Genomic DNA, 24,775 nt, shown 5'->3' on the forward strand with positions numbered 1-24,775 from the left:
AAAGGCATTAGGAGACTGAGGCAAGGCAGCAGATGGGGACAGGTGATGGAGCCTTAGACAGGTGAGCCAGATTCTTGTTGCAGCTCCACCATTACCGCTGGCTACATGACCTTGAGTAAATTCTTTTCAATTCCCTTCAAGTTGTTTTTTACCCCTTGTGTGGTACAGTTGATAGAGTAATAAATGGGCGGACACAGGACTAGAGTTCAAAGCCTGGCTCTGCCACTGTGTCATATTGAGTGAGTCACTTCTCTTCTCTCAGACTCAGTTTCCTTAAGTGTAAAATGAAAACTTTGGAAGAGATGACCTATGAAGGCTCCTTCATGTTTTAAATCTGGCATATTATAAAGCTTTAGAGCTACAAGTGATCTTAGAACATAGAACAGAAAAGTGGAGCCAAAATGGTGGAACAGCAGAAATAGTAACTGAGCTGTCCTCCACACTTCCTCTACAAAGAGGGAGATTAAGTCCTGATCAGGAAATTCAAAAACAAACAGAATAAATTATTTTTCCAGCCCAGGTAGACCTAAAGAGACAGGTCTGTGGACACTGAGTTTAGGGTCTGATCAGAGGTATGCCACACAGAGCATCAAAAGACACAGCAACTGGAAGAGGATCAAGACTTTGTACAAAAATGAAGCAAGGTCTTAGGAAGACCCCAGTCTTCTGCAGATTTGAGAATAGATACAAACTGGAAGCTCTGTTATTACTCAGGGACAGGTCTCAGATCTAGTGGGGACTTCAGAAGATCCTGTGCCTAATGGTAAGGAGCAACTTGCAGGTGAAGAGCTCTGAACAGGTTCTAGGCTCTGTACCGAGCTAAGAACAATTGCAGAAACAAGCAGCTGTGTGGTTCTGACCCTGAAAGTGAAGTGGGCTCTCAACTCCAACCTTCAGCTCAGCCTGATACCTGCAGTGAAATAACCAGGACAGGAATCCCAGACCAAAGGGAAACCAGCAGTTCTGTCACTTAGAACCTACAGAACCTTTGACTTTACTTTCAAACTGCATGGTGAAAAAGTCCAATAGGTCTACTGGAACTTCTAACTAGGGGCAAGGTAGTAGTTGTTATACAGGCTCAAACCTAGGTCAAGAACTTGCAGGGTTCAAAACAGGAGGGCAGTGATCAGAATTTAATTTACATTGCACCATTTTGGGAACATCAAAAGTTTGCAGTCCTTAGCCTGAGCTGTCTATAACACAATATTCAGTACCTTCAAGAAGGGGAAGGACCCAAGCAGAAAGAAAATATTCAAATGATATACAGAAGTACAGCAAGTCCAGCCTTAACACAATGTCCAAAGTCAGGAATAAGACTGGAAGGGTGAGTAAACAAACAAAAAGAATAGCACCACAAGGAGCTTTGGAGATAGGAAGGCTTAAAATACAAACCTGGAAGAATAAGATGCCTCCAAGAATCCACAAGCAAAGACTCAAAGAAAAACTCAGTGTGGAGCAAGTCCAACCAGGATTTCTAGAAGAGATAAAGCAAGTTTTTTTTAAGAACTAATTTTGTTTTAAATAGTGTTGGCAGAAAATGGAAAAAGAAATGAGAGCTATGGAATAAAAGGTAGAAGGATAAAGGAAAATAGTTACAAATTTTTATTCAATCGATATAAGGGAAGGGGAATCTCTGAAAATCGTTTGTTTTAGTCATTTTTCAAACATGTTTAACTCTTTATCACTGACTCTTTGCTTCCCCATTTCGGCTTTTCTTGGCAAAGACACTGGGCTGGTTGACCACTTTCTTCTCCAACTCATTTCATAGATGAGAAAATTGATGCAAGTATGATTAAGTGACTTACCCAAGGTCACACAGCCAGTAAGTGTCTAAGCCCAAATTTTAATCAAGGAAAACTAATCTCCCTGACTCCAGATCCAGTGCTTTAACCACTGTGCCACCTAGCTGCCCCCTGAAAATTAGAATTAACCAATAAAAGCTAATGACTCCATGAGACAATAGGAAATACTTTTTTTACTCAAAAGACTGAAAAATAGAAGTTTATTACACCTTATTGCAAAAACAACTGACATGGAAAATATATTAAGGAGAGGTAATGTATGAATCACTGGACTACCTGAAGGCCATGACCAAAACAAAAAGAACTCTAGAATCTTATTTCAAGAATCATAAATGAAAAATCCTCAGATCTCTGAGAACCAGAGGAAAAAGTAGAAAGAATCCACCAGTCAATGCCTGAAAGAAACCCCAAATGAAAACTTCCAAAAATATCATTGCCAAAATCCAGAGCTTCTAGCTCAGGAAAGAAATTACAAGCAGCCAGGAAGGGAATATGTTTTTATTAAGTACCTACTACGTGCCAGTTACTGTAATAAGGGCTTTACAAATATTATCTCACTTGAATTCAAGTACCAAACAATGAAACTCAGCATTGCACATGATTTAGCAGCCTCTCCTAAAAGGAATAGAAAAGTTGAAATAAGATATTCCAGAAAACAAAAGATATAAAAACTTGAGTATAATAAATATAATAAATAAAAACTTGAGTATAATTCTACAAAGGAAAACTAGTCCTTTAATGAAACAGAAGCTTTAAGCATTCCTGATGAAAAACCAGAGTCACATAGAAACTTTACAATGCAATGATAGCAGTCAAAAGAAACATTTAAAAAGCATAGACAATAATAAACTAAACAAAGTTAACTCTTTACATTCTTACATGGAGAGACGTATTCCTTCAGCAAGCTGTCATTATTAAGGGTTTTAGAGAGAGTTTAATTGGACAGAATGCCTGGAAGTTGTTCTGCTAGATTCTATCTTAAAATAAAAATAGAAAATGAGGAAAAGAAGAATACTGGATTAGAGGAGAAAAGAAAAGATGGAAAAAAATCATCTCTACAAACATGGAGGAAGGAGTATAAGAGTGGGCAACAGCTGAATCTCACTCTCATCTGAGTTTAAATCCAGTCTCAGACACTGAGTCATGTAATAGTAAGGAAGTTGTTTACCTTCTGACTGCCTCATTTTCCTTAAATGTAAAATAGGAATAACAAATAACTCTTACCTCTACAGTTTGTTGTGAGGATCAAATGAGATAATATTTGTTAAGCACTTAGCATGGTGCCTGGCACATAGTAAGTACCTAATGAATGCTTGTTTCTTTCACTCCTTCATCTGAGCTGGTCAGAAAAAGAGAAAATTGCATGGGTGTCCCCCCACTCACACATACACAGAAATCTATTTCATTCAACACAAAAAACAGGAGGAAAAAGGGGGAATTAGAGGGAGGTTAGATTTTAGGAGGAATTAGTCTTAAGCAAAACAAGCCCTTAAATAAGAAATGGGAAGCAAGGAGATGAGAAAGTATTGGAGAATAGGATGGAGGGAAATGCTCAATTAAAATCATAACTGTGAATATGAATGGGATGAACTCACCCACAAAATGGAAGAGGTAAGCAGAACTTAATGGAAATAAGAATTCAACAATATAATGTTTGCAAGAAATACATGAAACAATACATGAAACAGAAAGATATATACGGAGTTGAAAACAAGAGACTGAAGCAAACTCTATTATCTTTCTGTTGAAGTAAAAAAAAAAAAAGGCACATGCTGCAATCGTGATTTCAGACAATTCAATAGCAAAAACAGACCTAACTAAAAGAGATAAACAAAGAAACTGTTTTACTGAAAAGTACCACAGATGATGAATTCATATCAATATTAAACATGTATTTATTAAATGTAATGGCCTTTAATTAGTTAAGGGAAAAATTAAATGAGCTGGATAAAACTACAGTAGTGGGGGACCTCAATTTTCTCTCTCAAATTGTGACACTACTAACAAAACAAACAAAATAAGTTAGGAATCAGAATAGAATTTTTAAAAAGTTAGATGTGATAGACCTCTGGAAATTATTGATTGGGAACAGAAAGGAACATATATATTTCTAAGCTATACATGGCATCTTCACAAAAATTGACCATGTAGCATGGTATAAAAACCTAACAAATAAATGCAGAAAATTAGAAGTTTTAAGCAATATTTAATGCAATAAAATTATATTCAATAAAGGGCAACTCCATGAATTATTTAAATTAATTGGAAACTAAATAAAACTTGATTTTAAATGTGTTCATATCAGAACAAATTTTAGAAATAATTACACATAGTGACAATGAACAACATATCAAAATTTGGCCATGCAACTAAATATATTTGAAAAATAATAAATTAAAAATTCTCACTTAGACAAAGTATAAATCCTGAAAATCAAAGATTAACAAAAATTGAAAGAAAAAAAGAAAAAATCAATGAATCAAATTAGAGACTTTAAAAAAAACTTGATTTTTTAAAAGAAAGAATTAAGTCAGATTACCAGTAACAAAGATAAAACTGTTAGTTCACAAACAATGAAAAAGAAACTTTTAAAAATTGTTAGGGATATGGGAGAGCTGGAACACTAATTCATTGTTGGTGGAGCTGTGAGCTAATCCAACCATTCTGGAGAGCAATTTGGAACTATGTCCAAAGGACTATAAAAATGGGCATCACCTTTGACCCAGCAATACCACTTCTAGGGTTGTATCCCAAAGAGATCACAAAAATGGGGAAAAGCCCCACATGTACAAAAATATTTATAGCAGCTCTTTTTGTGGCAGACAAGAACTGGCAATCAAAGGAATGCCCACAAACTGGTGAGTGGCTGAGCAAGTTATGGTATATGAATGCAGTGGAATACTATTGTGCTATAAGATGTAATGAACAGATGGACTTCAGAAATGACTAGATATACTTATATGAACTGATTCTGAGTGAAGTGAACAGAACCAGGACAACATTATACAGAGTAACAGCCACAGTATTTGAGGACTGTTTTTGATAGACTTAGTCCTTTACAGCAATGCAAGGATCTAAAACATTTCCAAAGGGCTCATGATACAAAGTGCCATCCACATCCAGAGAAAGAACTATAGAGTCAGAATGCAGAAGGAAACAGACTATTTTCTCTTTTGTTATGTTTGGTTTTGTTTAGTTTTAGTCATGTTCTCTCCCATTTGTTTTAGTTCTTCTATGTAACATGACTAATATGAATATGTGTTCAGTAAGAATGTATGTATAGAGTCCATATAAGATTACATGCCATCATGGGGAGAGAGGAAGAGGAAAATTAAAACTTATGGAAGTGACTGTTGAAAATTGAAAACAAACAAACATACATACATTTGGAGGAAGAAAAAAAGAAAAATGATAAAAAATTGGAAAAAGAAAAAAAATGTTAAGAACCATTTTGCCTAATTATATACACACACACACACACATATATATATATATACATATGTATATATATACACCAACAAAGCTGAAAGTCTAAGTTAAATGAATTAAGATTATGAAATAATGCCCAGATTAACAGAACAAAAAATAGAGTTCATAAATAACTCAATCTTGGAAAAAGAAATTGAACAAGCTATCAAAGAACTCCTAAATAGAGAAAAAACAGGATGAGATGGATTGATGAATAAATTCTATCAAATATTTAAAGATTAATTAATTCTAACATCCAGTAAACTGTTTGGAAAAAGTAAGAAAAAAGCAGTCCTATTAAATTTCTTATGTGATACAAAAAATGGTCTTGATGCCTAAACCTGGAGAGTAAAGGAGAGAGAAAACTATAAACTAATATTCTTAATGAATATTGATGGAACTTTTAAATAAAACATTATTAAGGAAGACTATAACAACATGCAACTAAGATTTATATGAGAAATGTTAGAATTGGTTAACTATTAGGAAAGCTATCTTAATCGACCATATTAGTAAAAAAAACAACAATAATTATATGATTATATGAATAGAGGTGGAAAAAACTTTTAACAAAATACAATCCCATCTCTGGTTAAAAGTTGAAAACTAGAAAGCATAGGAATTGGACTTCGAGGAGCAAAGATGGCAAGTAAGTAGTAAATCACTGTAACTCTCCCATATTGATCTCCAAACAACCATAAAATCCAGAACAAATCCTGGAACATTAGAACCAACAAAAAGACCAAGTAAAACAGTCTTTTAGCCCAAGAAACTTGGGAGAAAAGCCCATCTCATTTGGGTAAAAGGGGAGCACATTCCAGTACAGGAAGCATCCCAGCAAACCAGCAGGAAGCCCCACCTCAGCAAACTAGTGGGAGATTCTAAGCCCCCGTGTAATGGAGCAGGCAAATGCCAATACCAGGACAACACACACACACACACACACACACACACACACACACGCACACTCATGTAGGCTTCAGCATACCCAGGGGAACCAGCAGACTCCAACTCTTTGAATTACCACGTGCTTCATTTAGCATAACCCTAGGCAAACAGGCATTCTCCTGCAGCCAGACCCCCACATGCTTTGCTATAGCTCTGGAGAAACACAGAAACACCCCACTAGGCTTCAGCACACACCAGACACCACCAATAGGACCCCAGCTCAGCACCCCTACAGCCTTCAGCAGAGCCAGTCACCCCCCACCCCACTCCCTCAGCACAACAGCAGAGTTGAGGGGCCTCAGGGAAACATCAGTGCAATACCAGGTAAATAGCCAGGGCCTGTAGCCACTGGCACAAGAAACCTGAGACAGTGCTCCTTCCTCCCTGGGTGCAGAGCTCAAATTTAAAAGAAAGGGAAAAGTTTTTTAGAAAGAGCAAAAACCAAAAAAAAAAAACTGAATCTGATCATAGAAAGTTATTCTGGTGACAGGGAAGACCAAGACACAACTCAGAAGAGGACAACAATGTTAATACACCTATGGGCAAGACCCCAGAAAAGAATGGTAGTGGCCTCAAGTCGAGAAAGCATTCATGGAAGAGTTTAAAAATCATATAAAAGATGTAGAACAAAAAGTGAGAAAAGAAATGAGACTGATGAAAGATAATTATGAAAAAAGAGTCAACAGTTTGGAAAACTGCTTAAAAAGTACAATTGGACAAATAGAAAGGGAGATACAAAAATCCACTGAAGAAAACAATTCCTTAAAGACCAAATAGAAAAGAAAATACAAAAGCTAATTGAGGAAAACAAGCTCTTCAAATTTAGAATTGGTGAATGAAAGCTAATGATTCTACAAGACATTAAGAATCCATCAAACCAAGTAAAAAGAATGAAAAAAGTGGAAGAAATTTTTAAATACCTCATGGAATAAACAACTGACCTAGGAAAATAGATCCAGGAAAGAAAACATCAGAATCATTGGACTACCAGAAAGCCATAATCAAAAGGAGGACCTGTATCTATAGTCATGTGAAAAAAAAATGTTCTAAATCACTGTTGATTAGATATATGTAAATTAAAACAGTTCTGAGGTACCACCTCATACCTATTTGCTAATATGGAAAAAAAAGTAAAATGATAAATGCCAGGCCTAGAGGCCTGAGGGCTACCCGAGTCTTCTTACCTTACCTCTCGCAGGTCTTTGGCTGGCCAAACCGGATAGTCATATGAGAGAAGAGACCTCTCAGAGTCGAACAAGGGTTAAGCTTTTATTCAGGGTTCTGGTTACAAGTGCAGGGGAATTCTTCCTTAGGAGGGAGCGAGGAATCTCCCAAGGAGGCAAAGATCTTACAATAAGAGATTGGAAGCAGAAGTGTAAGTGGGGAGAGAGGGGGAGGGAAGAGCGAAGAGAGGGAAAGGGAGGAGAGGCCTTCTGTTGATCAGGGCCCCTCCCGAGCTAAGAGCGCTTTAGGCTTTCCTGATCCTAATTAAGCTCTCCAGCCGCATAGTTTGCACCTGAATACCGTGCCTGTTAGATAACAATAGGTGTGCCCAGATCCGAGACAGTCTCGAGGGGGATGCTCCTCCCATCACGTTTCTCACGGGAAGAGGCAGAAATACACGAGATAGCTTGGTTCACCTCGATTCCCAGCAGTTTCCTGGGGGGCCTCGTGAGAACTCTAAGATTTAGAAGTTCCCACCTTTACCCGCCCGAGACTGTCCACATGGAATTGAGCTTCCATCCCCAGCAGATAAATGTTGGAGAAGACTGGGAAAATAGGAACACCAATGCATTGTTGGTGGAGTTGTGAACTGATTCAGTCATCCTGGAGAACAATCTGGAACTAAACCCAGATGACAGCCAAACTGGGCATACCCTTTGATCCAGTAATACCACTACTAGGTCTGTAACACAAAGAGATTATAAAAAAGGGAAAAGGACCTACACGTGCAAAAATATTTAAAGCAGCCCTTTTTGTGGTGGTAAAATATTGGAAACTGAGGGGGTGCCCATCAGTTGGGGAATGGCTAAGTTGTGGTATATTGTTGTACAATAAAAATGATGAATGGGTAGATTTCAGAAAAACCTGGAAATACTTGTACAAACTGATGTAAAGCAAAATGAGCAGAACCAGGAAAACATTGTACATAGTAACAGCAACATTGTGTAATGATCAACTATGAGCGACTTAACTCTTCTCAGCAACATAATGATCCAAGACAAGTACAAAGGACTCATGCAGGAAAATTCGGTCCCTATCCAGATAAAGAACTGATGGACTCTGAATACAGATTGAAGCATAGCTTCTAAAAAACATATATTCTTTCTTGTATTATTTTCCCTTTTCATCTATTTCTTCTTTCACAACTGTGACCAATATGGAAATATTTTATATAATAAGTCATCTATAAACTATATCAAACTGCCTATTGTTTTTAGAAGAGGGGAGGGGGAAGGAGGGAAAGAAAATTTGCAACTCAAATCTTATAAAATTGAATGTTAAAAATTTTCTTGACATGTAACTGGGGGAAAATCAAATACTATTTTATTAAAAAGCATAGGAATAAATTAATATTTCTTTAATATTATAAGTAGTATCTATCTAAAACCAAAACCCAGCATTATCTTTAATGGTGATAAGCTAGAGGTCTTTCCAATGAGTTAAGAGGTAAAATAAGGATGTCCATTCTCACTATTACTACCTAATATTGTGCCACTATTGCTAGCTATAGCAATAAAAAAAATGAAGCAATAAGCATAGGCAAAAAGGAAAAATGTATATAGCTTTGTGTCGTTTATACGATGATTTATTTAGAACACCCTAGAGTTATCTCAAAAAACTAATTGAAATAATTAACAACTTCAGCAAATTATGGTAAGTAAAGAAGCCCACATAAATTTTCAGCTTTTTAAAAATATTGCTAACAAAATCCAGTGGGAAGAGACTTAAAAAGAAATTACAATTAATATAATGATACCTGACCAGAAACACACAGGAACTATATGAATATAGCAAAAATTATTTACACAAATAAAAACAGTTCTAAATAATTAAATATTAATTGATCATGAGTTGACTAAGCCAATATAAGAAAAAATGACAATAGTATCCAAATTATGTTTTTATTCAGTGTCCACGTCCAGAAAATGAATTAATAAATAAAAGTATGTATAGTGTGGTTTGTGTGTGTGTGTGTGTGAGAGAGAGAGAGAGAGAAAGACACAGAGAGACAGAGACAGACAGAGACAGAGAGAGAGACAGAGACAGTAACCTTCTCAGGAGGATGGGAGAATGGAGGGAAAATAAACTACAAAGCGCACAGCAGAGAATAAAAGAAAACTTAGAAGGAAGCAAAAGCAGGCTAGCACAAGAGGAAACAAGCACAGTCTCTAGTGTTTGACACACTCAATGTTTTCATCTATTGCAGTATGAATTCACTGTCTGCTAAAGTTAAATTGGGAAAGCTGGAAAGCCATCTGGAAGAAACTAAGTAGAGACTAGCATCTCATACCATATACCAAAATGAGATCTAAATAGGAACAAGATTTAGACATACGAGGTGACATCATAAATAAAATAAAGGAGAAAGGAAGTTATATCTATGTCAGATCTACGGGTAGGGATATAATTTGTGATCAAAGGATCACAGAAGGTAAAATTTTATTACATTCTTTTTACAAAATATTGTTGCACAAACAAAACTAATGCAGTTAAACTAGAAGACAAACCAGATAAATGGGGGGGAGGGGTCTGTGGCAAGTTTCTCTAATAAAGATCTCTTATCTAAGATAGTTAAGGAATGGATTCAAATTATAAATGTATATGAACAGGCAGTTTTCAGGAGAAAAAAACCCAAGCTCTCAAAAGTCGTATTTTTTTTAAATCTCTAAATCACTAATAATTAGAGAAGTGTGCATTAATATAACCCTGACATTCTAAATCATATTTATCAGTTTGACAAAGCTGACAAAAGGAAAATGACAAATGCTGGGGGCACATGGGAAAACAGGAACATTAATGCCATGTTGGTGATGAATTGATTCAGTCACTCTGGAAAGTAATTTAGTGTTATGTCTAAAAAGTTATGAAATTGTACTCTATGAACCTGGGACATAAACCACAAAGTTCAAAGAAAAAAAACACCCCTACGTACAAAAATATTTATTGCCACTCTATAGCAGATGGCAAAGAATTGGAGACTTGAAGAGGTAACTATCAACTGGGAAATGGCTGAATGAGTTATATATGGATGTGATGAGTACTACTGTGCTACAAGGAATCATGAAGGTGATGGTTTTAGAAAAATCTAGGAGGATTTGTATGAACTGATGGAGAGTGAAGTGCCAAAACCAAGATAATAGCTTACATAATAACAACAATATTATGAAGACAAACATCTTTTTTTAAGACTTGGGAACTCTGCTACAATGACAAACCACCACTTCAGAGGACTTATAATGAAATGTTATGAGTCCTCATAAAGCACGTCTTCATAGAGCACTGATGAACTCAGAATGCAGATTAAGATATATTTTGGACAGTCAATGAAAGTATCTGTTCTGCTTGATGCTATATATTTGTTACAATGGTTTTGCTATTCTTGCTTTCTCAGGGTAGGAGAAAAAATGGGAAGGAGAAAAAGTGGGCCTTCATTTAAAAATAAAATAAAATAATTGTTTTCTAAAAGAACATAGAACACCTGAGCTTGAAGAGATTTTACAAGATGGAATGTCATTTCCAGGATGAACGTTAAAATGAAAAAACATTAGAACATAAAATCTCAGAGATGGAAGGAATATTAGAACACATGATCCTAGAATGTCTCCAAGGTCCCTTTCTACTTCTGGAATTCACTGGCTTCATAAAATAAATGCATATTCTAAAAGCAGAACCTTGGATACAATTTAAAAGTTAAACACATATTTCTGTGTAGCCAGGAATGAAAAGTACTTTAATTATTTCCAGTTAAATTCTTCCCCTTTCTGCAAAGTTGACTTGGATGAAATTGAAAGCCTCAAGGAAACTGTATCAGCAAAAAAAAAAGTTAAATAATGAAACTGCAATATTTCCTAAAGAAACAGATCTGGAGGGATAAAAGTGGCCATGAGTGAGCCCTTTGACAAAAACATGGACATGAATGGGATGATATTTTAACCTGGGTCTGTTTTTAAAAGCTACTCTGAATTTAAGGGACTTCTAACAAATATTGCATTGGTCCAAGACTGAATTCCTTCCTCTAAGTCCTCACCAGGACATGGAAAAGGTTCAAGGGTCATTCCAAGACAGGCAATGTGCTTGCTGTCCAAAGCAATGATTAGTGTATAGAGAGATTGATCACGACCATGGCCTCATGGGAGTGAATTCTGAAGACACATCAACTCACAAATACCACGTATTACATCACAGTGGGTTTGTGATTTCTCTGTAGGGTCAGGATCTATACCATGTAAATCACCAACCCTTGAAGTACTGACATAATGATGGAATGCTGACATAACAATGATGAAAATGGAGAATTTAGTAAGGTACTGCCCCTTTATGGTATCTCCTTATCTTATAGAGTAGTTTGATGATGAAAAAAGTCCTTTTATACCAGGAAAAAAAAGAATTAAATGAACTGGTAAAGAATATAAATAATTGCTTCTTCCACAAATAAATAGGTTGATGTCTGAAAGGAATAGAAAAATAAAAAATCTGACTTTAAAAATCCATACGTAAAAAAACCAGTTATCAGATGGATTTTAAGCAGTTTAGTGCAGAAAATGAACTATAGTATTAATATAAAATCTTCAATGACCTTTTAAAAGAGGTAGGATGAGGACCCATGTACATGTGAACATTTTGTTGGTTTAAAGGGGATGAGAAATAACATTTATTTATTTTTAAAATGCTATATGCTAGTATGAATAAACGTCATTTTCATATTATGTGTTAGAGTATTTTGCAAATCAGTTAATGGTTGGAACTTTAGGACATAATGATACTTCAGTTCATTTTACATATAACTATTTTAAGACTTAGAAGGGTACAACTTTTCATTTAAAAATCATGTAACAGTTATGTAGACCAAGGAATGATTAAATAAGAAATGTGGATTTCATGAGGGAAATGTGGTGAATTTGTTGCCTCATGAGTCAAAGGTGAAACAACGAGTATGAGGAGACTCTGAATCAAGTCAGGCTGGAGAAGATGAAGGAATTATGGCAAAGAAATCAAGAGATAGACGGGACAGTAGAATCTCATAGTGGGTTGAAAGGCAGCTTTATTGGAGCAACTTGAAGAAATCAACAGCAGGACCAGTCAGTTAACAAGAAGAGTTGGGCTACTAGTTGTTGTCTGGCAGGGGGAAAAAAGTCTAATACAGGAAACTAGCTCCATTTCCAGCTAATGACCTTCAATGCCACTTAGAGCTTAAGAGGCAAAGTATCTCAATCTTTTGTCTTGCTTTTTGCTGCCCCTTCTGTTTTGAGAGGGAAATGCAGAAAGGAGAAAGACAGGTTTTGCAGCTGCTCTGCTACTGCAAAGGAAGAGATGCTGAGATCAAATTGGATAATGTGGAGTTCTGATTAGTGATGAGCTGGCTTGTCTGGTTTGCCTTAACCAGAGAGTTGTCCTAATCTATTCTGCTGTAAACTTTGCTTACTCCAATCGGATTGTACAAGGCAGTGTCCTGATAAGTTAATAGCTGACTGGGCTGGTGGTATAGCCTGGAGAGAAATAGCTTGACAAATTTTTGCAATTCTGTGGCTCAAAGGGAACTTCTAAGAAATTCAATAGTGTCAGACTTCTCCAATGCTTTATTGGTTCAAGTTGAAAGACCCTGTAAATGCTTTGTTGGTTTAGGAAGAGAAAAGGAGACATGATGAAAAATGCTATCCATCCCCAGAGAAAGAACTGATGGTGTCTGAATACAGATTGAAGCATACTATTTTTTACTTTATTTTTCTTGAGATAGTCTTGTTTTTTTTTTTTTTACCATAACATGACTATTATGGAAATGTTTCGCATGACTACACATATATAACCTATACCAAATTGCTTGCCTTCTCAATGAGGGGGGGTAGGGAGGGAAGAAGCAAGAGAATTTGGAATTCAGAATTTTAAAAACAAATGTTAAAAACTATTTTACATGTAACCAGGAAAAAATAAAATGCTAAATAAATTTAAACAAGGAGAGAAAAGGATTTGTACAACTCGAGCAGGGCTTTTTAAATCCCTTTTCTTGTTTCAGCAGTGTTTCTTGGTGTTGCACGGCCTGAGGGCACACACAGTGCAAAAGATGCATGCTTTGTGTTCAGAACCAAGGCTACAATGAACTTTCATGATGCACCACAGGCAAGTACTGCCAGAAACATTTACGATGCATTCACATGTTCGATTTTGAATTAATTTTTGGTCATTGAATCTTCAGAAATGTTTTACTGTTGCCAAATTTATCATGAACCCATATGAGGTCATGACCCACAGTTTAAGAAACATTGGTCTAGAGGGTGACAACGACATATAAAATAGAGCTAACAGAGAAATGACTTTGTGCAGCGCAGATGTTCTTAAATGGACCAAGGGCATCACAACCTACAATCCAAAGCTGTGAGGTGCCCCAAGAATATGGAGTTTTCTCCCTCACATGCCTGACAGTTTCTTCTAAGTGTATACCCACTCCCCAAACAGAAACTGAATGCATTAATAGGAGAGTAGAACCTAGGCTTATTTGTGTATTATAATGTACTTATTGTTCCTGCAGTTACTTGAATATGAATTGCCATGTTATATGCCTGAGTTCTAGGTAAATTATTATTCTTAAGTTCCAAATGTCATTACTGTGAGTGTCTGGTTTGTATTAAGGGAAGTTGAAGTTTGAGTTGAAGTAACGAGTAAGGGATAGTATTCCCACACAGTTACCCTAAATAATATAAGAGAATCCAAGTGTAACCATGTGATAATGATCCTTCTCTGGGACTCTAAGACAAGATGATGTAAAAGAAGGTTGGATTGAGAAAGCAAACCTAGAGAAGGAATAAGTGAGAGTGGTGACAGGTAGAGCCCATAGAAAGGGACATCCTACCCAAATGTGTAACAAAGTGATCACCATTATCCCCAGCAAGGGGGAAAAAGAAACATGCCACAGTCCTCAGGAGAATATAAGCCCCTTGAAGTTAAGAGCTGTTTTTCATGTGATTTTTATCTCTTCAATACCCCACCAATGGGATCATAGGGTCACAACATCAGAGAAGTAGAACTTGTATCATCCTTAGATGTTATCTCTTCCAACTCCTTCATTCTATAAATGAGAAAACCGAGTCTCGGGAATACAGAGTAACTCATCCAAGACCACAGAGGTATTAAAAGTATAAGACCTTAAAATTGTGCCTTGATAAGGATCTTAGAGGTCATCTAGTACAACATTCTCATTTTTACATACAGAGAAACTGAAGGCTAGACAGGTACAGGGACTGGTCCAAAGTCACATAGGGAGAGAGATCCTAAGATCTTAAATTTAGGAATGAAAGGAAATGTGGAGGCTACCTAATCCAACTACCTCATTGTGTAAATGAGGAAACTAAGGTCAGGAGGCCCCAAGTGACTTTTCCAAAGTTACACAGATAAGAAATTGCAGGGCTGGGATGTGAATCGAGGTCCTCTCATTCACAATTCAGTTCTTTTCAAAATTTTGAACATTTCTCTGATCTGTTTGTTCCTGAGAAATACTTATCTGCCACACTGTGCTGTAGCCAACCTGAGGTCTCGTATAGAAGGCACCAAAGGATCTGTTGTTAATAACATCGTGTCACAAAATAAATTGCAGCTTAATTGTTGACAACATTGTCTTAGTCTTTCTTTATTCTCTTAGATGTTCCTGCAGCACAAGTTGTGAACCATGACAGGAGGGCATTCTTGACCTGGTTCTTGGAGGATAGGTAGGGTTGGAATAATTTGGAAAAAAAGAGAAGACAAACATCCTCTAGACAAAGGGAATAAGGCACAGATGTTGGATAACAAAGTATATCCAGAGAACAACAAATAGATCACTTTGGCTTGAACACAGAGTTTCTGTTGAGGATGAATAAGAAGAGATTGGAGGGGTAGGTGGAATTGATGGATTTGTCCAAGGGTTAGATCAGATACTCTGTGCTTCCTCTCATTAAAGACTAAATGGAGTTATAGAGGTCATGGAGATTTACAACCAGCTGGGGAACAGGTTGATGGGTGGAGAACAGATTGTCATCTGAAAACTGACTATCAAAATCAAGATTCTTCAATGGGCAAAGGCAACAGTGGAAAGACTATCATGGGCATGAGTCCTTAACCTTGGGTTTTAAATATTTTGATAACTGTATTTCTGTATAATTGTGAACATTCTTTTGAGAAGACACCAATAGGCTTCACCAGACTGCCAAAAGGGTCCACTACATAAAAAAGGTTAAGAATCCCTGCTACTGAATCCCAGAGAGGAGATTTTAAATAATTATTCATCCATTGATTTGAAAAGCATTTTAAATAGATTTTTATTGATATCTTTGTTTTTTACCTCATCTTGATTTCTCCTTGTCAGACAGGTATTGAACATACATATACAAAAGAGGCACCTTGGTGGCATCGTGGGTAGTGGGATGGCCTTGAAGTCAGAAAAATCTGGTTAAAATCCTACCACGGATACTAATTAGCTGTTTGACCCTGAGCAAGTCTTATAATATCTCTCAACCCCATTTTTAAAAATGGGAGTCATAATAGCACCTCCTTTGGAGGGTTATTGTGAGATTCAGATGAGTTAACATATGTAAAGATATTGTAAACCTTAAAGTGTCATATGAATGTTAGCTATTATTATTAAAAAGGAAACATTCCCCCATTTCAAGGAGATTACATTTTATGAGAGAGGAAGCAAGAGATATATAGATAAGTCAAGACAAAATGTGCACAGAATAGATGAAAACCATTTTGGGGAGGAAGGCGCTAGTAAGCAGGTTGGGATGTAACAAGAACTAACCATGCACTAAATAAGTATTAAAAATTACTACAGTTTCCTCAGTCTAATGAGAAAATGATGTGCTAAGGGTATGTAAAATACAAACAGCAGAGATTGGAGATGATCAGTGAGAGGAGGGCCTACTATTATTGGATAAAGGTTTCTAGCAGAAGGTGGGGTTTTAGTGCATATAGAAGATGGCATGTGAGTTGCGGCTTCATGCCCACTTAATAGAAATGAGGAGAGTGTGTTTCAGACGTGGGTGACATTGAGTACAAAGACATGAAGATGAGAAATGCAGCGTCTTATTTGGGAAACAGCAAGTTGGCCAGTTTGGCTAGAAAATAGAAGGCAAATACTAACATGCCCCTTCTCCCAAAAAGGATAACAAATAGCTTCCGAAAATCTGAGAAAGCAAATCCTCCATCCTGCTATCCTACTCGATATTCCCTCTAAGTGGTTAGAGAATGAATCCCAGGAAACCCGTCATTTTCCCAGCAGGTGATCAAGTGAACCGAACGTTCAGGGGCTTCTATAAAAAGCTGTGTTTTCTGTGGCTTGGTCAGGCTTTGTTCACTGACATTTAGAAATAAGCCAAAGTTGTCCTTTGTCATTATGGGTAACCTGTCTCATAAAACAAATGCATCTGCAGAAGCAAGTATCCTCTCTGGTAATCTCTTGAAATCCTGTCTTGAAATCTCACATATGGTGGTTTTGGTTGGGGGAAGATGAGACAGGAGGAATGCCCAACAGAGATGATGGACGAAGAGTAACCTTGAAGAACCGAACGAATCCATTTATTTGGATGGCCAAGTCAAAGCACTGGCCTTTTTACTAAAGTAAACCATTCAAGGTCTCCATGGGTTGTTTTATTTGCATTCATCTGACCCTTAGAGACATATGTCCTTTAACCAAACTGCATTTCACCCCGCCATTCCTGTGCCTGCTCTTCCCACAACTACATATCAATAGCTCCTTAATGGCTAGAAGATATGCCTAAAGAGAGCCCACTATTAAACACATTCCTGAAGCAGCTAGAGAACTGGGCAAACTGCCTTATCTAGGAGGGACCATAGTATCACAAACTTAGAGCTGGAAAGGACTTTTGAAGTCACCTAATCCAACCCATTCCTTGCATAGATAAGGAAACTGAGGCCCATAAAGGTGAAGTGATTTGTCCAAGTTCCCAAAGGTAGTGCATGGCAGAGCAGGGATTTGAACCTACTTTCTCTAGTTCAGAATCCAGAGCTCTTTCTACTGCTTGCCAAAGAGGGGGAACTCGATCTTCACTCATTTATTCAATGGATATTTTTAAAGTATCTAATAGATATGAGGCATTATATTAGGAGTTAGGTTTACAAGGATGTAAAAGAAAACCTTCCTTTTTTTTTTCAAGAAGCCTCCATTCCACTGGGAAAATGCAACATGCTTATATCGTACAGAGTAATCTTGGTGGGCAGAGCATTAACTGGAGGAAAAGGAGGGACCTTCTGTGTGCCAGGTACTGTGCTAATCCATTTACAAATATCATTTACTTTGATCCACACGATAATATCTAAGAGGGACAAGCTATTGTGAGCTCCATTCTATAATTGAGGAAACTGAGGCAGGTAAAGGTTAAGTTGCTTATGTAGGGTCACAGAGTTAACAAGTGTTTACAGTGGGATTTGAACACAGGTGTTCCTGACTCTAGGCCCAATACTCTAGCAACTGGGACGGAGAATTTGGGAAGTGTGAGAAGATCTTTCTCTGTTTTTTGCAAAGGTAGTGATTCTGAACAGAACATAGAACTTGGTGAGCAAAAAATGGAAGAGATCTTAGAACACAGAATTTGGAAAGTTAGAGCCAAAAGAGACCCTAGAGGGATTCTAAAGCAACCCTCTTTTTCTGTAGAAAAGGAAATTGAGAAGCAGTATAGCACAGTGGAAAGAGCAATGGTTTGGGGATCAGAAGCCCCATTTTCAAATCCTAGTTTTTTCCCCTCCCCCATACCACTTGGGCAGCCTTGAGTAAGTCATTTCAGTTTTCCTGGCCTTAGTTTCCTCATATCTAAAATGAAGGGATTGAATTAAATGTCCTTTTAGGGTCCTTTAGTCTCTAAATCTGTGATCCTATGATTTGAAGCTAGCCAGAGAGGTCTATCCATAGCCTCCAGGTCACATAGCAGGTTAATGGCAAAACTGGATCAGGAATGCAGTTGTCTTGACTTTTAACAGAGTGGCCATAGGAGACACGAGGAAGCTTTTCCTTTGTCCGCTTTCTCTTCTGCCAAGTGACCATAATGACCAGTCCTTGAAGACATCACACTGTGAAACATAGATCCTTGACCATGCAAAGTTGTGGTTTGCCATTGAAACCACAAAGTGAGAATAGGCAAGGGGACATAAAGAACTTTGTTTCTGGCCTCCTGCGCTATAGCCAGCTGGGTTGGTGTTCTCATTGAGAAATGCAGAAACACTAGAACTGGGGCTGCCTAGCCCACTTATTACTGCAGGGCCCATAGGAATTCAGCAACCATTGTCAATCCTCCTAGACAGTTACAGGGCCTTCAAAAAGCCTTCCAGGCCTCTGCCTGGGATCCTGCATCAGAGAAGCTCCCATATGGCAGTGATTGTCTCTAACACCCCAGCCAGAAGGGCTTCTCTCAGGCTGGTTGTTCAGTGCCAACACCAAGCCCTCTACTAGAAGTTTAGGTCTGTGGTGGATTTTTTCTCTCTGCCAAGGCCTAGGGCAATGTGGCTAAATGCTGTTGACACCACAGGTGTCTGGGAACTCAAACCAAGTCAGCTGTTTGAGTCCCCAGCCCAGCAGCTTTGTGAAGAATTTACCTTGCAAAGCTAATGAGCCTGGCACAGATGAGAGACAGGAACTGAAGAGGAGTTCACATGGGGGAAGCAGGAAGCCCAGACATCTACAACTAATAATGATAACTCACATTTAGAGAGCACTTAAAGGTTGGCAAAGTGTTTTCCTCTCAGTTCTGTGAGAAAGGGGAGTCCATGTCTTATAAGCTACAAGCCTCTGGCTTGTATGCTGTACTGCTAGAGGATGTGACATCACTGAAAAGACAAGCTCTAGCTAACATGAAGGAACTATGGGAAATGCATTCCCAAAGGAAAGAGTGCAGGACAATGGAAAGGTCTGCTAACTCAAAGTCATTGACATAAGCATATTCGAATCACAGCTTGGTCACTTGATCGTGAGATATCTTCTTCTACGGGTGTTTTATCTTCCAGTACTGTCCCACTTCCCATTCCTCAGTTCACTCTGTACCACCTCCTATTTATCCTTTCTCTTCTCCATCTCACCCCTTAGGTTGAGAGCGTGGATTTAAAAGTCTATGGTCATGATGTCCCTTTGAGCCTTATCAAAGCCAGACAAGTATGGAAGAGTGAGTTAACACTTCAGCACGCCCTTCTTTTACTAACCAGATCAGGGCCTTACTCAGTGTTTATCACATGCCATTTAATTGAGTGTAGCAGATTAACGAATCAAATGAGACAATAGTTATAAAGCATTTTGCCAACCTCAAAGTGCTGTATCAGTGTTCGCTGTTTTTATTGACATAATAGAATCCTAGACTTCAAGCTAGAAGGGACCTTGGAGGCATCAAGTCTAATTCCCTTGTTTCAAAGTTGAGGAAACTGAGGTCCACAAAGTTTAAGGGACATACCCAGGCTCACCTAGTTAGTAAATGTGAGTCAGGATTTAAACTCAGGTCTTCCTGACCCCAAGTCCAGTGTTCTACTCATTACACCATCTGCCTGCCTACTAAATGAAAGCTTGCTTTTCACATGAAGAACAGGTAAGGTGATTGAAGCTGTTTATTCCAAGAGGCGGAGATATAAGGGAGGTGTCATCACCATTTAAAATGTTTGAATGGTCTTTACATGGAATCTAGGTTGGACTTGCTCTGTGGGGATCCAGGGAAGAAATAGAATCAATGAGGGGTAGTTACATTTCTGTTTAACATAAGGAAGAATTTCCTAAATCTTTGATCTGCTCGACCATGGACAATTCTACCAGATCCTCAACATCTCACGTATATCCAATATTCTGCACTCATATTGTATGTATCCTAAAAACTCCAAATCATCTCTTGCCTGGGTTATTGCAATAGCTTCCTAAATAACTTATAGCAAATAACTCCCAAAGTTCATGTCTGACCCTGTTACCTCATTGTCTTGAAGCTTCAATGGCTGCCTCTTGCCTAGAAAATAAAATACAAACTCCTTGGATTGGAATCTAAGACCCACCACAACCTGGCTCTACCCTGTATCACCATACTGATTTTTCATTAACTTCACACATATTGCTACATTCCAGCTAAAATGTCCTTTTTGCCACTCACTGGGCAGGAGATTCCATCTCTATCTTTGTGATTTTGTAGAGGCTCTTTCTTGTCCCTACAATGTCAATCCCCCTGACCTTCACTTCTTGGAACCTCCAGCTCCCTTCCTGTCTCAGCTCAAGTGTGCCCTCCTTCAAGAGATCTTTCCTGTTTCCCTCACTTGTTAAGTCACCCTACCAAAGTCATATGGTGTTTATTGTTTTTTTTAGAAATTTTGCATTTACTTCCTATAAACATGCATCCTTCTAACAAAACATAAGCTCCCTGAAGGCAGGGATCATTTTCATTCTTATCTTTATATGCCTAGTATCTAGCACAAAGTAAGTGCTTAATAAATGTTGTTGATTGATGGATTGTAAAGAGCTTCCTCATGAATTAGGGAGTTCCTCATCAATGGCGGTGTTCAACATCAGAATTGATGGCCAACTGTCCAGGGATCTAGAGAGGAAATTTCTGCTTTGAGCAAGAGGTACATAGATTTACAAACAGGAGGGTCCTAAGAAGTCATCTAGTTTTACAGATGAAGAAACTGAGGCTAGAGAAAAGATCCTTAACTCTATGCCCAGTATTCTTTTCACTGCACTGTGCTGCCTTTAGTCTAGATCAGTCATCGCTAAGATTTGATGATTTTGGATGGCCTGGTATACACCTAATTAGGAAAGGATCTACACTAAGGAAGAGAGGGAAAGGGAGGAAGGGAGGGGGAGGGGGAGAGAGACAGACAGACAGACAGACAGAGACAGACAGAGAGACAGACAGAAATAGAGAAAGAGAGAGGGGGAGGGAGGGAGAGAGAGCTATAGAGAGAGGGAGGGAGGGAAAGAAAGAGAAAGAGAGAGACAGAGAGAGACACAAGGAGAGAGACAGAGAGACCTATACAAGATAAAGAAGTCCCTCCTCCCATTTCTCCAAAGTTATAATTAAAATGAAATGCAGATACATTTAAAATCATGAATTGTATTCAAATACATTTATTAGCAAAGACTGAAAATCTTAAACCAATCTCCAATCAAGCATCCATTGTGTTCCTTGAGATCAAGCAAAGGGTTCATTCTTTGCCTTTGATTGTTTACACTCCCGTTCCCACAGCTAATGTTATGTCAGAGCATGTTTGCATTCCCCAAGTTAGTCTGAATATCAGGGGCCATGTGTTTCACATCAGGTAACCAGGCTCAGCAAACTTGCTTCTGGCTGAGCATTTCCAATCAAAGCCAAAGCCTTTCTTATGGGACTATTTGCCATGTAATTAAAAATGTAAACAGTATTCCCCAATTGCTAATTATTCTTTCTCATTATAGACACATACTAAAGACCACCATCCCAAACTCCTTATAACCCCATTGGTTTTCCTGACAGAGGGGATGGGCTTTCTTTATTATCAACTACCTCAAAATTGCCCCAATAAGACATCTGCAGGCAAATACTGGAAAATGTAGTATAGCTAACTCAGTTTTTAGAGAAGAGACAAGACAAAGAGGACAGACAGATAGGGAGAGAGACAGGAAGGGAAAGGAGGTTGACATAGACAGAGGGGAAAAGAAGAAAAAATAGAGAAAATGAGAGGCAAAGAGAAGACACTATTATTGTTCCAATGTCTACTGCTTCCCTGTAAAGTCCTTTCCCCAAACATACCAGATGTTGATTTCTCTAGCTTTGGAAACACTGCCACAAAGTCCCTTCCTTGGGTATCCAGCATGAACTCATCTCTCTAGACTTGGTATCCAGGCACCTTTGGCTTGACACAACTATGAGTTAGTAGCTAAAAGCACCAAATTTGAAGTCTGAGGTACTGAGTTCCAGTTCTAGTTCTGGCTCTTACTACAGCTGACCCTAGATCATTTACTCCTCTGGACCTCACTTTCCTCACCAGTACAACATGAGGCTTTGACTACAGAATCTCTGAGGTCCTGTGTAGCTATAAATTATTTCTCATGACTCCCCTTTGTAAACTCTCCATTCCAGTCAAATTGGTCTGCTAACTGTTCCCTTCAGAAAAGATTTTCATCTCCTATCTGCATACCGTTGCCCAGGAAGTCCTCATTTCTAGAATGCACTCCCTCCTTGGATCTACCTCTAAGTCTCCACCTTCGCTGATATCCATCACAGCTCATCACTCACCTTCCCTATGAGGAGCCTCTTTCTGATTCTCTCAGTCATCAGCTGTCTTCTGCTCAAAATAATTTTGCATCACGTTGTATATTACTTTGCATTTACTCATCTCTGTGTACATTACTTTCATCTCATAAAATATAAGATAGACTCTCATTTTTGTCTATGTATCCTCAGTGTCCAACAATGCTTTAAATACAGTAGGTGAAATGAAATGAAATAAGCTTTAATTAAGCACCTGCTATGTGCCAGGCACTGTGTTAACCATTTTACAAATACTGTCTCATTGGATCATTACAACAACGTTGGAAGGTAGGTGCTTTTATTATCCCCATTTTACAGTCGAGGAAACTGAAGCAGTATATTGATAATGCATTTTTGCTTATTGTTAGTGTAATTTTGCTTCCTAATGGGAAGATCTTTCCCATCCATTAATAAGTCCATGTGACCTACTTAAGTCAAATAGAAGCCTGAGTCACATGAATCAAGTGAGATGGAAAAGGAAGGGGTGGAGCAGGAAGAGGTGGAGCTAGTGCAAATCTGAGAGGAAGTTAGAGAGCAATCATAACTGGGAAAGGCAGCAACTAACGTGAGTGAGAGAGCTTGCTAATGATTTGTTTAATGGAGCTGGTTAGTGGAAAGCCTAACAGAGGGAAGGCATGGGGAGGGTGGTACCCCCTGCATTGTTACTATGTTTCTATATTTCTTTGTTGCTATGATGGATTCAGTTTTCTGGTGTTGGGATTTAGCTTTCTGGTATCTGAAGAAATATTTTTCTTCTGCCTTCTATATGGATAGTCTGTTATATTTTGTGATTCAGAACTATGCCAGCATATTCATAGTCACCTCTGGTGCTGTGAATTTTGCCTTGGCAATACAAGGAGATGGAGAGAGGGAGAGAGGGGGAGGAGAGGGAGAGGGAGGGGGGGGCAGAGAGAGAGAGAGAGAGAGAGAGAGAGAGAGAGAGAGAGAGAGAGAGAGAGAGAGAGATTACGTGATTTGTTCCAGGTCACCCACTGGTAGGTATCTAAGGCTGGATTCAAATTCAGTTCTTCCTGAGTCCATACCCTTTGTAGCACCCAGCTGCCTTTGGTATTTAATAAACATTTCTTGAATTTAGTTGAAATGATCTCCCTAGGATTCCACCAGACTTTGGATGATGTTCTCCTTTTCCCTCACCAGCTCCTTTTATTTTCTCCTTTTTCCCAGGCAGGTCCTTGTCTCAGATCTTGTAGACCATCCTTAATTACCATCTGCTCTGTATAGCAGTGAGCATAGGCCAACTATCTAGAGTGGTAGCCAGCCCATCTTGTCACCATCACATTGATCTGTGCTGCCCAGAAGGCTGTGCAGAGTATCTCCGGTCTGGTACTCCTGGTCACAGTTGGTCAGACATGCCTATTGGATCTCATCTACAGCCATAATTTTTTTTTCTAACAATTATCAACAGCTCTAAGGAGCCTGATTACAATGTATTATAGCCTTGTTGGAAAAATACCATGTTAAAAAATAAATAATGCATCATACTCACTGCCCAGAAAGTGACGGGCACGCACAGGCCTCCAGTGTTTCATTATAACTGTTTTTGCCCTCCATGTCACAGCTTTACAGCGGGATTAAAAAGGACACAGAGAGCAAACATCTTTTGAGACGCTATAAATAGCAAATAGCAAGATGGGAGAACAAAAGCCCCGTGCAGTTCATGTAATTAGTTCACTGATGGAGAGAGTTTACTGTTCTGGAACTAGACTCTGTTCCAGCTGAAAGAGTCCAGGTTTGAAGGATAGAGGGGAGGGTGAAATTGGCCTCCTGGAGATACTGGGAAAAGAAGGCATGGGAGGAGCCTTCAGGACAGCTCAAGGCTGACCCTGTTCACAGTGAGAAGTACATGAGAAATGGGGCAAAATCACTAGCCTGGGAGTTAAATGGACTGGGTTCAAGTCCTGATCCTGTCAAATACCAGATTCCTGGCTTTGAAACAGTCACTTGGGCATCTCAAACACTGAGAAGGAAGATCAGATAGTGAAGAGCCTTGAATGTATGTCATAAGACTCATCTGAAGGAACCTGGGGTGTTTACACTCAAGAGCAAAAGAATCAGGGGGACTAAAAATTGCCTTCAAGTAGG

At 38.4% G+C, this 24,775-nt stretch overlaps 1 protein-coding gene and 1 long non-coding RNA gene across 13 annotated transcripts in view; one reads left to right on the plus strand and one right to left on the minus strand.

Moving 5' to 3' along the window:
- LOC140530214 (uncharacterized) lies at nucleotides 1-24,203 on the plus strand. Of its 2 annotated transcripts, none has more exons than XR_011975851.1 (4): nucleotides 1-61; nucleotides 13,453-13,556; nucleotides 17,585-17,689; nucleotides 23,858-24,203. It is a non-coding gene; the product is annotated as an uncharacterized lncRNA (long non-coding RNA). The 2 variants fall into 2 exon arrangements; XR_011975852.1 differs by having other exon boundaries at nucleotides 10-61; nucleotides 13,456-13,556.
- The window catches only part of DAB1 (DAB adaptor protein 1), a 1,307,076-nt gene that overhangs the window by 1,215,989 nt on the left and 66,312 nt on the right, over nucleotides 1-24,775 (minus strand). The gene's annotated exons all lie outside the window — the stretch shown is intronic.

The sequence above is a fragment of the Notamacropus eugenii genome, chromosome 2 (genome assembly GCF_028372415.1).
Source record: "Notamacropus eugenii isolate mMacEug1 chromosome 2, mMacEug1.pri_v2, whole genome shotgun sequence".
Lineage (NCBI taxonomy): Eukaryota > Metazoa > Chordata > Mammalia > Diprotodontia > Macropodidae > Notamacropus > Notamacropus eugenii.